We start from the raw sequence: 18,220 nt of genomic DNA on the forward strand, positions 1-18,220 counted from the left end.
CAGCGGGGAGGAGGGCTCGGGGCTCCCCGCCGGTCCGCGGCCGGGGTGGGGCTTGGTGGATTTGGGGTTTTTGAGGTTTTGTTTTCCCTTTGGCTTCCTCCCGGCGGCGAGGCGCCTGCCGCGACCCCCCCCGCCCCGCCCCGGCTCTCTCCGCCCCGCCCCGCCCCGCCCCGCCCCGCTCCGCCGGCGCGGCTCCCGCGGCCGCGCATTGTGCATCGCGCCGCTGCCCCGGGCGGCAACACCGGCACCGGCCGCTCTGCGCTGCGGGGCCGCCGGACCGCCCCCCACCCCGCTCGGCAGGGCTGGGTCCCCGGCTCCCTCCCTCGGCGGCGCCGGCCGGGGTCACGCACGGTGAGTGGGGGGGCGGCGGCGGGGCCGGCACCTGCGGGTGGCTGGGGAGACCGGGCGCTGCCGCCGCCGCCGGGTCTGTGCCCAGCCTGGGGCTCGCCCCAGAAAACTGGGGAAGGGAAAGTGGGTCTGTCCCCGTCCCCCCGGCGGACACGGCGCCTGCGGGGGTGGTGCGGCGTGTCCCCTGGCGGGTGGGGGCTTGGGGAGCGGCTCCGGGGACCCCTCTGGGCAGCCAGGGGCCGTGCGGCGGTGGGAAGCCGGGGGTGTCTAGTGAGGCGGAGGAACGGTCCCCGTGGTCTGAGGGGGGCTCCCGGCTTTGTTTATGCCTGTGAAGTGCGATAAAATAACAGCCCTCGTAGCCGTTCAGATGATTTCTGCTAATTCTAGACCCCAGGCTCGCAGTTTTTGCACACTACATGAATGTTAAATGAGTATTTGTGCAGACGCATCTCTTTTTTTTTTTTTTTTTTACAGTCTGAAATAGCGCTCTCAGGTAACTGGAGTTGACTCTAAATGTGATTCCTGTGGGTTGACTGCTGTAAGCCTTATTCACACAAGTAAGATCTATATGCATGAGTAAGATATTTTTTTTTTTTTGCAGAATGATTTTGCATGTTTCCACCCTGAAGTGTATAATCTCTGATGGCTTTTGCAGAAGATGGGCTTGTCCGTTTCAATTTTTTTGTGTGTGCGTGCAGTCGCTGTTAATTTTGGCAGCTTGTAAGTGATCGTTGGTAAAGGTCCGGTGTCTTCGTTTTCTTCAAGAATATATTAAGCTGGAAGTATGCCAGTGTTTTAATATTGTAGAAGCAACAAGAGAGACAGCCTTAGAAAAAGGATTGAGGAAATGATTTAGCTTTTCGAATGTTCATCATTTCCAGCCAGCGTATTTTTAAGCATTTCATTTTAAATTACAGGAAACAATCAGTTTTTGCGTTTACCAGCATGTTGATTAATAATGGAAAGATAGGTCTAAAACTAAATTTTGATGCTTCATTTAAAATAAGTGCTTTTCATTTCTTCTGTCTCACACGCCTGTTTGCTTTTGGGAGAGAGAGGAATGGTAGGTGATGATTAGGCAGCTTTCTTACAATTTGAATAAAGGAAATAGTTCGATATAGGCCGGCTATAGAATAATGGACACACTTGGTGTCTAGGGCGTAGTTGGATGTAGAGCTGTGGTGCTGCCTGGCAAAACTCTTCTTTGTTCATAACTTCTCCCGTAGCCAAAGAATAGCGTATTTAAAACTTAGTTCTGGGAGTCAGCTGAATATTGCATGTAACTCTAGTTTCTCTATGGTATTCTATTAATATGTGACTTACTATGAAACATGTATTGACAGGGATTTCGTATTTATAATATACACCATTGATTGAATAACTTAATGCTTCATCTTTCTTTTTCTCGTTAATAATCTAATTAGGGGAAGACTCTGGAAGGAATATGGAATTAAGACGCGTTCCCAGTGGATATGCAGTAGAAAAGGCACTGCAAAGGAGACAGTGTAAGAGGAATTTCCAAAAGTACTCATCACCCAAGACAGAGCCAGATTTTGAACACTCCTAGGCTTGTGTTTAGGCTCCAGAGTAAATTTCTAGATTTTCAGTTCATTCTTGTTAGTTCTCAAACCTTTGTATCCAAAGTTCTTTGGGGGACCTTGAGGGAAATGTATCTGTGTAAGCCAAGTTCTGAGTCTTTCAACACTTAAGAAAATCAAGCCCTGAGCCACTTCAAAGAATCTGATCCTTGGGTTACAGTCATACCTCCCCAATTTCCATTCTAGAGGCTTTTCCTTTTAATTTTTATGGCAGATAGAGTTATAGTTGTAAAATGTAGCCACAATAAAGCAAGCCAGTAAAATGACTTTAGTTTTTTTTTTTTAATGTAGAAGCCAGTGGGATTAATGAACAGCTCCATAAATACACATATTAAAATGCAAGATCGATAATAGAACTGTAAGTGGCACTTAATCTTTGAACAAAAATAATAGGTAATGTCCAAAAATAGTATTTCCCGTCTCAACAATAGAGTTAAATATTGTAATGGATATTAACTGCAACAAGGTAGATTGGTCCAGAGCTGGAGGCTCTGACCATTCGTACTGGCTGACCTTCTGGCCTACTTTTTTCTTTTCCTCTAAAGTATCACTCTTACGTGTGCGTTTGATAATAAACCACAAATGCAAACCAAAAAGCTGTTCTTTAAAGGGAAAATTGAAGCTTTTCTTGCTGCGCAATAGTGGCACTATAATTTCTGGAACGTATTCTGATCTCATGTAGCTCAGCGCAAACTGCTGCGCTACATTCAGGTTGTGCCTAGGTTTGCACAAGTGGTTGGTCCCACGCACGGGCAAGAGCATCCTTGCGCCAGAAGGAAAGCTCTTAGGTCTGGTTGTGATCATTTAGCAGTGTTTCGACATCACTGCTAGAAAAATGCTTTCATATTAAGGTCAATGGAAAATTTGTCTCTGATAGCCCCAGCCGCAGCCTCTCAAGGAACTGTTGAATTATAAGAGCTGGTAATTATCTGCCTACATCTGTGGCCCGGGACCCATTGACACTGAGCACAAAGAAGAGGAGAAAATGACAAATGCTTGTCCAGAAGCACGTCCTCACGGTGGTGTTTGCTTTCCCCCTGGTTTCTTAGGATAAGACTGGCGAGTTTGAGGTGTGGAGAACACAGTGATTAATTAGCTAGTGCGTATCTAGCCCTTGGAAGATGGAAAATACTGTATGGGGATGATTTGAATTAAATACTGTTATTCCCTGCTATTAAAGAAATGGCGTGCCTGCTCTACGCCTCAAGTTGGAGTCTTAAGCAATTTTAAAGCATTGTTTAAACTGTGGTTTAGGTCTGTTGAAGCAGAAGGGCCAGGGAATGTCTTTCAATAGGAAAAATAATGGGTAAAGATTTTCTTGTTTAAGCCTTTTTCTTGGTAGCTGCGAAATCTGTGTATATGGCAGGGAGGAAAAGGGAGTCGAATGGAGCTGAGCAAGGAGCTGTGGTGTGAGGTAAAATTCTGATATTGTTCTCATGCCACTCTGCAAATACATTTGCATTTAAAATTTCCAGGCAAGTCAAACTGTAGGGCCGGTGCAGAATGCTAAACAAAACCTGACAGCTAACTCAGAAAACGCCACATAATGATGCCAGGCATCCCCTCACTCAGACGATTGAGTTGAAGATTGTTTCTTGTAATGATCATGGATCCGAAACAAAGACAGGTGCAGGGAAAAAAAAAGGGACATCAATTTTATTCCGAGCTATTTTCACTTGAAAGATGTTTACTTTCTGTCACATTACCCTGTGGCTGCTGGAAGACTCAGAGGAACTGTAAACCCCAAATCCCTTCCTGGCCATCACCTAGCCACAATATACACCCGCGTGATGCTTAGGCTGAAATTCATTCTGCTTGGGAGACTGATGAGTGGTTCAGGGCGCAGTAGTGATCTGAAAGATACTGGGTATCACCAGGGGGAGGTACCCTTTATGCCGCTTGTGCGAGCAGCCAAAGCAGCAGCCCTTTTGGGGAACTTGGTTATGCATCTCCTGTACAAGAATAAAATGTGTTTATGCTCAGTGGTGGTGTGATGTAGAAGCCAGGATGATGACAACTGAGGAAGGAACATGAAAGGCATCAGAAGAGCTCGGTGGGTTTTACCTTTTCATGTGTAAAACTTGGGTGCCTGCAGTTATTGGCAATGAACCGTCCCTCTGCAGACAGACTGACGGCGCAGAACAATCTGAGGAGACTGAGGGATGGAAACAGGAAAATAAAATGAATGATGGTTTAATGTGTGTATTGGGTGTGAAAGAGCACATGCGAAGTCACAGGGCTGGAACAAATCAAGGGGCTGTGGTCAGGCATGTTTGCTGCAGTGAAGCAGTAATACAAGGCAGCTCAGTTGTCTGTGATATCCCGGTTCTGAATGGAAGAATAACAGGCTTTACGTGTGCAGTGTGGATGCATCTGGCTCCCTGGCTTAAATATAGGACACCTGCCCTTTGAAAGTTTGAGAGGGAGGGGAAAAAGCAAAGGGACTGATTTCTGAGGAATGATTAAAAATGGTTAATATAGATAGATTATCTAAGAAGCAAAGATATCAACAATTTCAGGTGTAGGTAGTCAAGAGAGAATCACTTAACCTTTGCAAGAGGGTACAACTAGACTCAGTGGGCTGCAAAAGAGAAGGTAACTTGAACATCAAGAAAAGCTTCTCTAGGGAATGAAGCTAAATAATCTTCCATGAAAAACGCTGGTAGCATTGTTGGTTGGGGTTTTGTAAAACTCATAGAGAGCCCTGGAAAATGTTCTGCAGGGCTGGCAGCTCAGGGTCACATCTCCCCTGCCTGGGGATTAGGGTGGAGGTTTTAGAAACAAGGCTCGTAAGTTAGCAGGCCAACTCCTCTGCTGGGAGTCAACTTCTGAACTCCCCTGTGTGGTCTGCTGGAAGGAACAGAGTCATTCTCTGCTAGCTTGGATTAGGTGCTGATAGGGAGGGAGATGGACTGGATGAATTAATAGATCTTATTCCATCTTTAGTTCATAGGAGCCTGTGATCCAGGAAATAGATGAACACTTACCTTGCTGGCAGCTGAAATGCATGCCATTATTCCGTAAAACAAATGCTATAGCATCTCATGTGCCTTTCTGGTCACACGCTGAGGGAGGATGGGAGGAGGGATGTGATGGAAGGCATTTTCCTGTAGTGAGCACAGCAGGCTGGGCTAGAAATGTTGCTTGACTCTGTTATTTTGTGTCCTTGGACCCATGGTGAATTCTCCTCTTGAGGAAAAGCTAGAAAGCAACAGGGTCGGGATGTTTTCCTGCTTTAAGTTCCAGCTGTTATTGGGGGGGGGGAGGGGAGGAAGGATATTCTTGGACAGTACTTAGCTCTTTCTTTGCCGAGTCCTGTAATAGATACAACATTGTGTACTTGCCGAAATGTGAAGAGCAACTTCAGAGGGGTGTGCAGCTCTGCTGCTGGTTTGTGATGCACAAACCGATTAGAAGGGCCGAGGGCCGAGATCCAAAATGCACCACAGTCGGGGGAGAGACTGCTGCTTTGGATCAGCTCCAGCAGTTCTTCAGTCCAAGATCTCATGTTTGCTTATGTTTGGATTTAATCAATTTCTTTGGGATTAAGGTATTTTTTAGAATGTGGTTCCAAGAATATAAAGAGGTTGCAGTTTTGAACTTAATTAGTTTTATGGTGTTACTGTACCCTAGTGATATTGTCCCATTCCTCTCTTCAGATACGAGGTGGGTCAGTTCATGAAAAGTCTGATTAAAGAGACCACTGAATAGTGTGATGTATGATAGTATGATAATGTACCTCTCCCGGGTGGTTTGATGTCTTAACATATAATCTTTCCTCCACTGGATTTCTTCTTGTATCCCAGAATAAACCAGACAATTTTCTGACAAAATCTATAAATTAGACATGCTCTTACTGCAGAACAGGTGGAGTTATAAGTGCTCCAAGATGGTATGTTGTTGCTAGATAGGGAGGAATGTTTTTATTCTGATTCATAGTGGCTGCTTTAAAAATTGGAGACAGTTTGGCTGTCTTCAGCATGACTGGTTTATTGGAGGGCAGGCAGGGAAAACATTGACTAACATTTACAACACTGGCTTAAGGATGACTCTCCTTGAATTAAGCGTAACTTGAGTCCCAAAATTTCCTCGTCTGGTGACTTGGTACCAGGTTTTTGCTTCCTGCGTTGTCCATTTGAAGTGGAAAGTCAGAAGAAAAGAAACTATGAAATTTTGTTGTCTTGCTTGCAGAGGAAATCAGAAAGCTGAGAGAAGTTAAGCAGTGTTCCAGAAAGTGCATCAACCCAGCTTGGATTTGCTCATCCAGCCCTTCCGTAAGCCAGTACTGCTGGTTTGCTTTTCACCACTATATTAATTTTTCTTTCTGTAAAATATTCTTTCAGGGCTCTCTGCAGGAAGAATGGAGGGCCACTTCTCTTCCTTTGATTAACTGTTTATATGTTGATGTAGACAAATACCAGCAAACGGGTTGAATTGGTGATTTTCATTGATTCCACTGAGTAAATTAATTTCACATCCAATTGTCTCTATAAGAGGAACACCCACTGCTGTCTGCATTATAGGTGTGATTTGGGTTTATAATATCAATTACTTTTTAAAGTACAGGCACTAATTACACACAGAGAGTCTTGATTCACTCCTGACTGCTCCACTGGTGGTTACCATGACTTTGTGGTCATGGTTTTGCTTGTTTGTTTTGCTGGGTTTTGTGGTGGGTTTATTCTGTTCTGGGGTTTTTAAAATTTTTTAAAATTTTTGCTCTGGAGGACTAGGCAAAGGCCACTGTCAGCAGGTTATCAGACTAAACAGCTGATTGGGTTGGCTTGGCATAACAAAACCTCCACTCCTAAATAAAGCATTGTTCCTGGTATAAATTATCCTTTAGTGTATCCTATCAGTGAGGTCTGAATCAGTCCAATCCAAAGTGCCAGGAAAAAGACATTCTTGTGGTAATTCTGGCATCCCTGAAGATAGAAAGCATTGGAAAATTTGAGAGAGCGCTTGTTCTCATAAAATATCCAAGCCAGTTTTGTATAACTGAGAAGCAGCTTGGAAAGTTCAGATAAGAAGCCAGATGTTGGCCAAAACTTGAGATTCACTTGCATGGATCAAATTTGGCATTACAGCATGCTTCCCAAATTAATTCTGTAGTGTATAATTCCAGCATGACTCGATTTTCCATTTTATTCTGCATGACTTTTGTTCATTTATCATTATTAAACAATTTCCTGGGGATACTCAGGCTTAAGTATGTGTTTGTATGACTACCAGAATTGTCTGCGATTATACAGACAGGACAGAAAACACTAATGGAGGTTAGAAGATAATTTTTTCCCATCTACAGCACTGGATATACCTTGTTACAGTGATCAAGGATTTCTCAAAGTTTCTCAAAGAAGACTTAATTTGAAGAATGGTCCCAGCCAGGAACAAGATGCAAGATTTATGCTTAGCGTACTCATGTACAGTAAATTCCTCTTTCTTTTGCTGTCTTTAAGGTCAAGTTTTTAACATGGATAATACATTACTGGCATCATCCCTTTTTGCTCTTTTGACGGGAAAAAAGTATCCAAAAGAATATTTATTAGCTGATTTAAATTCAATTAACTTCATTTCCCTTTCATGGAGTTTTTCACAATGTTTAATGAGAGATGCAACTGAATTGCGGAGCTATTCTCTTCCTCTGAATACATCGAGGTCTTTCTTGAATTCCCATGAAGGTTTCTCGATCATTCACATTTTAATCCTGGCCCTCATAATTATTTTGTAGCATATGGAAAGTCCTGTAGGTGCTAATTCTGGTGGCCTTAGTCATGCTTATTTAACAAATAGTTCCAGTCCCCCATTTATCTGCCTTAGTATCTATTGTTTATTGGTGATTTGATTTTTTTTTTTCCCCCTGCCTTTAAACCCTTGGGTTGAGGAACTAAGACCACCTTTTGCTAGGCAGAGTACAAACACAAATCAAAGCGTAGTCCCTGCCCTCTACATCAACACTTTCTTTTTATGACTAAATGAGGGAGATTCCTCTTAATTGATCTGTACTCAGACCTCTCCAGACTCTCAGTTGCCATTTTAGCAGCATTTAGATATCCTAGAAAGTCTATCTCCAGCTTAGGGAAAACAATTGAAAACTGAGCACCACTATTGCGAAAAGAAGCCTTGGAAGCTGTAAAGAATTTAAGTGTATAAAGCCTACCTTTCATCCGTATGCTTAGGCAAAAATGTGATGCTCTTTCCTCTCTTTGCCTTGCTTTTCCTCTCATTCAAGCAAATGGGCTAATGAATGCTTAGGCGAGTGTGCCCCTCCTATTGTCCATCTTCTCTGCTTGCCTTCTTTCAACAGCTTCTCTATTCAGTGTTGAACAACGGGAGAAGAAAACCACTACTAAAAATGAAGATATTCTATTATCACATTATCCTGTGAAGAAGGATGTTCTGCTTCTCCCACAAAAACTAGAGAGGTTCCTTGCAGGTCCTAAAATCTGGGATGGCAGGAAGAGCGATAAAAGCACATTGAAATTACAAATTGTTGCATTGCTGAGCGCAAACTACCATATGTGGAGCACTCTGTACCCTTTGAAGGCTACAGCCTGGAGCGTGATTTTGTGGGCAGCAGAGGTTTAGAGGCAGAGCCTGAGGATGTCAGAGGGCAGTTAACGGAACTAGGCTCTTTTCTAAGCATTCCTTCTTTTTCCTTTGGTTTTCCATACAGGTGCTTACACGTACACAGACATATATAGATACACGTGCAGACGCATGATGTTTAACAGACCGAGCATGAAGGCTGACCTGCTGCTCTTAAAACAGAAGCCACTGCTCTGCACATTTTGCAATGTGTCGTCTCTAGTGCCCCGTGTAAGCTTGTATGAGGCATTACGTGGAATGTGGCTCCTGGAAAGATACGCCAGGTACTAGATGATGCCGTTCTTGTATTGGTGCAGCTGGTGGAAAAAGCGTATGGGGCTTGCTATTCTTCTGATCCAGGAGAAGGCATGTCCAGACAGACTCTGGATGGCTTCTGTGTGGTGATCCCATCACCAGCAGGTGCTAGGAAGGATGGACACGGCTTTACACGGCTAGGACGTACCCTTTAAGGCTCCTTGCTTCATGCTCTCATAGGGAACGTGAGGAATGCTACATAGTCGTGAAGAACAATGAAACGGCTGACATATCTATTGAGATTCCTACTCTTTCAACCTGAGCTTTCCAAAGCCTGGTGAGATGTATCTGGCAGAGTCCTGAAGAGCTCAGAATGGCTTTTTATCCACGAGTCCTACTGAGCAATATTTACATGACATGGGGCAGGATCCCCTGTGGTTTGATCTTTGGGTATGACCCAACTCTCTACCACTGTGTGATCCCATATAAAGTCTAGAGGCGTGCTGGGGTTTGGCATGGCCACAGTGATTAGGAGAACTCCTCCTGGAGGGGCACAGGGAGCTTTGCTACTCCTGTGGCTGGCCCCAGCAGCTCCGTGCACGCATTCAGAGATCCCAGATATAAGCAAATAAAATCCACTTGCTTAGGTTCTTCCCCCCACTGCCTTTTTTTTTTGTTTAAACTCCTGCATCTGCGGTGTTGCACAGTTTCCTACCTGCCTCTACAAATGAGACAGTAATGGAGCAGCTTTATTAAACTGATAGATTAAAGAATAGGAAATAACAATGGATTTAGTGGAATTTGAAGGCAGTTCTGACCTCTGAGGAACACAGCATGGTGTGCTGGAATCAAGCTGAAAGATGGTGGTGCCCTTGGTCAGGATGCCCAAAGTCATGGGGAATTTGAGAGACTCACTTGGCTTATGTTTTAAAAACACCTTGTTGTTTTGCTGACTCTACAGCAAAGCCACTACCTTGGAAACAAATTACAAAACCTTTAGCGTGCTAGCGATGCAGGTCCCTCTCAGACCAGCACTCAGTTTAGTTCTTAATTTATTATGTTTTCTACCCACCGAGAGGAAGTCAAATGGATTGTGGCGCTTTGGGTGGTGGCAGGAGGCATCTGGGAATGGTGAGTCCGGCGCTGTTGCAAACAAATCTCGGTGCTCGTGGCCTGCTTTGTAGCTGCCGAGCGGGGTGTGATGAACTGGGGCTTATGCTGTCGTGTTACGGAGTTGAGCGAATTCTGGGAGAGCACTCGAGTAAGAAATCTAAGTGTAGGGTTTATGTGAACAAGAACGGAGAAGTCAGTAACGCCTGTGCGTTTAGAGTAGCTAAAGGTATCGATTCATTTTGCATTGAGTTTTTAGGTGTGGATCCGGTCTATAGGCAGCACCAAGTGCCCTTTTCCTTGGGGCTTTTCCATGCAAACGGAACTATCTCATGCTGTAGCCGATGCCTGCAGCGCTGACAGCCAAGTCTTGCGTGCTGTCCTATTTCCCATCCCTCCCTCTTCCCCACCCCCTCCGATTACTTTTCAGTTTCTTCTATTTAAGAACTGTAAATTACTACAATAAACCTATTACTCTCTGGGGTTATGTTTATCTGTTGCTGATTTTACTGAATGGAGCTGTGCAACAGCCTAAAAGATAAGACCACGTGAATTAGGATAGTAGGTCATGTTGGGGGCTTTTAGTTTCTACTAAGTGGAAGAGCAAATACTGCAAACTTGAAGAAATACAAGGGAAATATTTACTGCAGCCTCTATGCGTGGAATAACTTCAGATTTGCCAGCCCTGCTGTACCTCAGTACACCTAAGTGAAATGCAGTGCAAGTGGAAGATGGACGTTTGGCACGAGACGGCTTGATGCAGCTACGACCTTGTGCCTTGTTCCAGCAAGGTTGTGCAATGGGGGACAGTGGCAGCAGGGGACGAGGACAGAAGGGAAATGACCTTCCAGTTTTCTCTCCTCCCTCCCAGGAAAACCTGGGCCACGTGAAGTCTCCCTGAAGCAAAAGCAGTTTAAAGCTCACCGAGTCAAGCCACCATCCTTGCTGGAGAGCAGAAATCTGGTCTTCATTTCAGTTAATTCTGGTTCAGCCACCAAAACCCCTTTGTGTTTGGCCCTTTGGGCGATATTCCAGCTGTTTATTTTAAAGAGCCAGTCTGGCTAACACCTTCTTGGGGGAAGAGCCTTCCTCGTACGGGGGATACCGAGCCTGGAGAGTCCTCTGGTTCCACAGTTATATTCAAATAGAAACAAGCACAGCTTTTTCCTGAATCAAAATCCCCGTCTCTGGTGCGTTTGCCGGCTGACTGCTGCAGCGTCTTATTTGCTGTGCTCTCGTGGCTCCCTGGCAGTGCTCTCCGCTGTCGCGTTTCATTGTATGTTTTCTGTGAACACAAAGGCATCTGTGTTAATCTCTCATTTTCCAGGCGATTCGGCGTTCTCTTCCAGCCTCTGGCCGCCTCCTTTTTCTCAGCTTTTTCCCAACGTGGAAGTCAAATTTGGTAAAAATGAGGAACAAATATGTATAATGGGGATTGACCCAAGTTTTCAAGACTTGAAAATTACTGTGAAAGGAAACAAAGTAGGCTTATGCCCTTCTTTATTTCTGTTTGATTTTTTTATAGAAAGTCAGATCCAGCCCAGCTGTTACCGTAATAAGTCAGGCAAGACAAGAGGGGCTCTTCTTTCTTTAGCAAAACCTTCTGGTAGGCTTCTGGTCAAATCCCATCACCTTAGAAAGGCAGCAGATTATTTCAGCTCTTGAAGGCCTGCCTGCAGACCGCTCCATCACTGAAGAAAATGCACTTGGGAGGGCTGGGGGGGAGGGAGCGTTCCCTTGTCTTTGATTTTGTTTTTCACTTTTGAGGACTATTTTTATTTGTGTATTATTTTTTTTCCACTTCCTTCAGCATCACTATCATGTCAGAAACTAACTTTTTAGGAGGACTGTCTTTCTTCTTCTGCCCTTTAATTAGTGGATGAGAGCTACCAAACATTATCCCACGAATATTTCAGCAAAACCAAGACATTCCTGGTGTATATATAAGGTATACAAACGGAAGGAAAAAAAATAGGATTTTATAGCAATCATTTAATATTAATAGTAGGCTTTCAACTTCTTCTGAGGCTTCAGAATTAATTTTGAGGCAGGGAAGTAATTTTTTCATTACCTTTAAATAGAGTGCTGAGGAGTAAAAAAAGTTGCATTGACTCTGCATGGGGAATGGAGCACCAATGACCCGGGGACCGTATTTCCTTGGGGTCCGCTGCCTTACAGTCGTCTCGGTGAGGTCTTCAGTATTCAGTCGGATACCAACTCAGCGTGAAATAAATGGAGTGCGCCGGCCTTTTGTGGCATCTTGTAAAGCCTTTTTCTCCCTCATCGTTTGAAAATGAAGGGAAAGAGGGAGGAATTTTGGGGCTTGTTTTTGAGTCGTCTGGCTTGCTGCTATGAGATTATGTGGAAATGCTTTCACTGCTCTTTAGTTACCCATGAATGCTTGTGCCTAGAACATGTCCCGAGAGAACATATGCTTCTGTTTTTGCTTGCGCTTAATTATCTTTTTTGTGCTGCCTTCCCACAGCACCTACCTCAGTCAGATTTTGGTTTGTGAGTCTATAACTGAGGCTTCACAGTTTGAAAATAATGCAAAAAACCCCAACAAGTAATAATTCAAAATCCTTAAATACAACTACTTTAATGCTATTTTGTAGATGCTTAGGAGCCTGCTCGATAAAGCTTGGAGGAAAAATTGTCTGACTTGTAGTTAATTTTTATGGGGGTGCAATTGCCCTTGAAGCTTGGAGAGAGTTTTCCCCGAATAAAAAGTCTGAGAAACGATGCTTAGGCTTGTGCAGTCTCTCGAGCAGCTTTCAGGTCTGGGGTTTGTTTCTTGGGGGTTTCCCCTTCTTCGTTCTCTTTGCGTCTGAACCCTTGGCAGCTTTCCAGCATTGTTCTCCGACCCGCTGTGAACGAGCAGAGGAGCGGTGCTCTCCCTCGCCGCTAATTCAGCAGAGATAGAGCGATAGCATTTGGTAAAGGTTAGAGACGCCGGCTGAGGGTAGGTTCAGAGTCACCCACCCACCACGTGCCTCAGCTTGTGGTTCCTCCCTGTTGTACGTGCCTGTTTCTTATTTGGGGAAGGTAAGCGCTACCAAAGCTGGCCATCGCTCTTCAGGATCTCTCTTCTGATTCACTTTTTTTTTTTCATTTTTTTTTTATTTTTATTGCATAAGTGGAATAACTGATGCTCCAGTATAAATACTGTGGCCTTTGCAAAAGTCTCTCTCTCCCTCTTCATTATAAACGCCACACAGATGATTGTGTCTCTGTATAATGCAGAACAGTGACAAACAAGACTCCAGGGAAATTCGTCATCAAAGCACTTACCAACCAATGTTGTCCACCAGCACAGATGCAACAAGCTCCACAATATGCCTTGATACCCAGATTCTTCCTTCTCTTTGGTTATCGCCTAACTTTTGCTATTGTAATTTCATAAGATTTCCCAAAGTTTGGTTTTACGTGTAGCAAGATCTTCTGATTGGGTTGTGCTGCTGGATCTGAAATCTAAATTGTGTTGCCCTTCAACTACTTGTGATACTAGATCTCCAGTGTTTCCTCTGTTTTCATGGAAGCTTGAAAATTCTCCAACTATATAATCTTTTGTTGAAGAAGCAGTTTTGTTCAGGTTTTAAATGACTCCTACTTGCATAGGGTTGTTACCTGCTTACAAAAGGGTTGTGGAAATAGTGTTGAAAAAGTTTGTAGGTTTGCGTTCTTCTTGCACCGGCAGAAAATTGCATTGAGGCTTTTGCTGGATGATAAAGATAAAGCACAGCGAAGATGTTGCACTGCCATCCACTTCGCAAACTGCTGCTTCCACTTAAAATATGGAGAGGCCCCCCTTTGCCCCAGCTGTTTGATACTGCCCCTGCCCCTCTGCCAGCAGTTAGTCTTGCATGTGGCTGCTTCGCAGAATAGACTGTGTGAGCACTCCCTGACCCGCTTCAGGCAAAATCAGAAAGCTCAGGTTAAACTGCGAATGGGGGATGCTTAAGTGAGGATGGCTGTCTTAGTGCTGGGGTGGCTGCTCTTCCTCTGCCCCAGACAGGAGGGATCCCTGAACTGGTGACTGCTTTAACCCTTCCGCTTGCACCTGCAAAGGGATCTGTTTGTGACAGTGTGACAGTATCTAAGCAGAAGCTTAGACCAGTTTAAATAAATCCGTTTAACACTAGTTTAGCAACCGTGTTTTGGCAGAACTAGAGTGTTCCCGTGAGCCTGGATAACATGTTAGTTTGCAAAATGTTCATCTTTAAATTGCCCAGTATTGTTCTTCTAGCAGCATTTTTCTTCTCCTCTGTCTGGTGAGAGGCTAACACTTGGGACTTTGATTTATGAGTGGATTTTTTGTCCGTGTGTCTTGGTACATGCTCCCAAAGCTCACAGAGCGCTGTGCAGGTAGCAGGCTGCCTTTGGTCTCTCGGCAGGTGGTAACTCTTCCTTTGCTGGAAACACACTCATCCATCCGTTCATGTGTGAAAAGTTCAACAGTCATGGAAATTTCGGTAGGAATGAAGACATAGCAATGAAAGTCTCTCAGGACAACCTGGCAAATTAAAATGGGGAAGAAAAAGACACCACCCAGACTGAAAAGGGTCTTATTTTAAAAAGTTTAAAGTTGTGCAGAACTTTAGCCAAGTTGGGAACCAGTTGGGTAGTCCAGGATAACTCATTGCTTTTGCCAAATGGAGGAGAATGGGGAAGAAGTTTTAGGTTTTTCTTTTTATTGATGAATCAAGGTTCCTTTTTTTTTGTTCTCCTTTTTGTAGTAAGGATGTTCCTTTTCAGTTCAGCTGATACCAGTTTAGCCCTCAAGATGGTCTTGAGGCTTTCATGTTTGTATGCTCACAACAGTGGCAGGTTGGGACAAAGCAGTGCCATGACGGTTCACAAAGTGACATCGTATTCTGGCTGTAGAATGACCGAAGGGAGACTCTTAGTGATATTGCTGCTGTTGCAGTTATTTGATCGTGATTGTACTTAAGCAACTTATTAGAAGAACCATTGTATTAGACTTTACATAAGGACATGGAAATAGACACTTAAAATGTATATATACATACACACATATATATGTATACCCATTCTAAGTTAATAAAAAATAAAATGTCTGGTAAGAACTCCTTGGAGTGAGAAGATACCTAGGGCCAGCACCAGTGAGGATGCTACAGCCTCCTTCAGGCCTCCGATAAATGCCCAGTGTCAACTGGCATGATCTAAGTCTTAATGGATAAGTATATATTAGATTTTTCTCTGATTAAACCACCAGCCATCCTGCAGAAACAGCTTCCAAATTAGCTCTCCTCAGCCGATAGGCTGTGTTTTCTTCCTTGATTTCTTTGCAGCTGGCTAGCCAAACCATCATCACACCTGCCTGCCGTTCATCTGCTGGCTTTGCTGGTGCCAGACCAGCTGTGCAGCAGCAGTTGCCATCTGTCTGGGGGGAGGACAGATTGCTAGTACAGAGACTCAGGAAGTAATTAGAAGGCAAATTTAATTTGCTCTTCAAGCACGTTGAGGTCCAAGTAGCTCTCCCTCCCCTTGATGAAAGAATTGAGGGGCGGGGGGGAAAGGAAGGAAAATTATAGGAGGGAAATACAGGGAGGAGAGAATCGAGCTGCCTCCTCGCCATCTGTCCACTTGGACTCGCGCAGCTGCTCTGCCATTGACAGGTTGCCGTCTCTCCACCCAGTGCAGACAGCCAAATGACTTGCATCGTGAACACAAACCACTGAAGATTAATACTAGTAAATAGCCTGGTCAGAATAAACTGTACCCGGAGGCAGAGCCTCTAGCTGCTCAAAAACCTTCAATATCCTCTTCCTTCTTCTCTCATTTCTCCCTTCTCTCCACCCAAGATTTTCCCAGAATTTGGGAGCCAAATATAATTCCAGTATGCATGCTTTTTCTGGATCAAATCCTGTACCTCTGAATGCAGCACGATCAGTTTTGGAACGTTAAAAGGTTATCTAGAAGCAAAGAGGAATGGCCAGTTAGAGCTACAGTGGGACTACTTCTGTGCTTAAAATTAGTTAAGGACGTGCTCAAAAGCTTTGTTAGCTCAGGGCCTCCATCTGCTACCTGGGGCTGCACTGTTTCTGACAGTCCCATCTCCAGGGGCATGTGGAAGATGCCCTCCTTTATTTGTGAAGAATATGTATTTTGCATCAATTGCTGTGGAAACGTGGAAAACAGGCAAACATGGACTTCAAGGTAACAAATACTCGAAACTAAACAAAAATACCAAGAATGTAGTGTGCTTTTGTGAATGGCTTTAGATACCTTTCTTGAAATGTCAGTCGGGCACTCAAGAGGTGTCTGAGGAGTTCCGCCAGCGTAAGGTGTGTGGAGTGCACCTCTCCTCTCCCGGAGCCACAGGTTCTTCAGGGTGGTCTCATAACAACCTGGATCCTGATCCAGTATCTGTTGACATCAACAGAAAAATACCTTGTGTACCCAATATAGAAAAAGCCAGCACAACACTATTTTTGGTTTTCCTCTCCTGGTATTACTAATGATCGTAGAGATTTTCCAGAGATTAGTCACTGGCAAGTGTCCCTTCCTGAGCCTGAAGTACCATTCAGGCAGTTGTTAATCCCCAAGAACAGCTCTGTGCTTTAGTCATTACTGAAAAATTGAATATTGTTTACAGGCTCAAGGTGTCTCTCTCATAACTGTTCAGAGAGGTGATGATGGGGTGCCATTACAGCCCCCTAATGTTGGGCTTTAGGACTTTAAATTATTCATGGCAGAAGCACAAAAAGATAGCTGAGTGGAATCCAGGTGCTTTTTATGGTAGTCCTGTAATTACTGCTATTTCTATTGACCTCTTCTTTTTTGAAGTCAGTTTATTTCCCACAAAACCCTCCCCTACGTACTGCCTCCAGCACACCAAGTCCTGACATTGCTCCATGGTTGATCGAGCCTCTGGCTGGTTTCAGTTATGGATGATCGATGGAGCCGTGAACTTGCTGACTTCTGTGTAAGTCCAAGCCCGACATTCACATCTCCCCAAACTCTGGCAACTGAGAGATAAGAGACCCAGTCTGTCTTCTCCCAACAGTAGTTTATCTTCTGCTATCCAGGCATATCATCCTCACTAGAGAGGAGTCAAAAACTTCTTTTATATCCTTTTCTCCTTTTATTCTCAAGGGGTTCAGGCAGCAGTACCTGCTTTGAGAGTGGCAGCAGATGCCGGCTGTGGAGCTGTATTCTTGTGTTACTGGGTTTCCTCGCGAAGCTTTTGACTAAGCAGCTGCCGTCTCATGCATAGTCAGAAGCTGAGTCTGAGAGTGTAGTAGAAACGTCAGAGGAAATACAAGAAGTCGCTGCCTCCAGCTATTTGCTACCTTTCTTCAAAATCTGTAAGGCTGGTAGAGCAAAAAGTATCTTAGTATTGTGTCTGGCAGCTTCACCGGAACCTCACCTTCCTTGGCAGCAGAGCTGACACCACTGCCTTTTGCACAGAAACAGATACCGAGCATAACACATCTCTGCCAGCTTTGCTTTGCTAGAGCAGGGTAAGGGGCAGAAGGGGTGGTAGTGTCATAATTTCTTAAATTTATCTTTCCAGACTTGGAAAAACTCTGTAATGAGCTTAGGATAAACTGCTTGCTTACTCTTTTTTTTCCCTTGTTTTTTTCTTTTTTTCTTTTCCCTTTTCCCTCACATTATTAAATGCAAGTGGCAATTACTTCTGCTTTCAGGATGCATGACTGTAGAGTGCTACCCATGCAAGGATAGGACTCTCTTTTTTTCTTTGTGTTTTTTTTTTTTCTTCCCCCCTTCTTTTTCCCCTGCAGTCATAGTGATCCTGGAAATGGAGAATTACGGTGTTTGACATTCCTTTTGCCCAATCCATGCCACCCAACCAAAGTTTTGTTTTCCAGCCAGGGCCTTGTGAGCATCTCTTGTAAAGCTCAGCTACGGGTCCTGCGTATGTCTCTAATTGGGTGCCAATGCTGGCGTTGTTAGGCTTGGTTGTCCCTGCTGTGGCCACAGGTAACCCCAGCCGCGCTCTAAAAATAGAGAAATGCGAGTGGCTTTTGCTCTGGTGTATGCCTGAAAGGTGCTGAGCCCGAATCTTGGTGGTTTGAGCGGAGAAGTCCACGCTAATGTTGGTGGGCCTTAGGGCAAGTCCAGCAAAGCCTACACGTTTGTGAAAAGAGAGGGATAAAATTGTCAAGGGGGTTTGTGGGTTGTGACCTTGTCATTCCTTTTTGCCATGGAGACTTTGAATTCTAACTGCATTGGAAGTCACTTCTGGCTCTGCTTTGCTGTCAGATGCCTGCCTCTCCCTCTCCTGTTGCTTCTTCCAAAGCTTGCTTATCGCTGGCCGTGCCGGGAGCGGTGGA

At 44.4% G+C, this 18,220-nt stretch overlaps 1 protein-coding gene across 1 annotated transcript in view; it reads left to right on the forward strand.

Annotated features, from left to right (window-relative positions):
* Window positions 1-207: 207 nt before the first annotated feature.
* Window positions 208-18,220, forward strand: part of PRR5 (proline rich 5) — a 93,749-nt gene continuing 75,736 nt past the window's right edge. Inside the window, exons 1-2 of the mRNA XM_075161890.1 lie at window positions 208-351; window positions 823-905. The gene's annotated coding sequence lies outside the window, so the exon portion shown is untranslated. The remainder of the gene's footprint in view (window positions 352-822; window positions 906-18,220) is intronic.

This window comes from Calonectris borealis, chromosome 1 (genome assembly GCF_964195595.1).
Source record: "Calonectris borealis chromosome 1, bCalBor7.hap1.2, whole genome shotgun sequence".
Taxonomy (NCBI): Eukaryota; Metazoa; Chordata; class Aves; order Procellariiformes; family Procellariidae; genus Calonectris; species Calonectris borealis.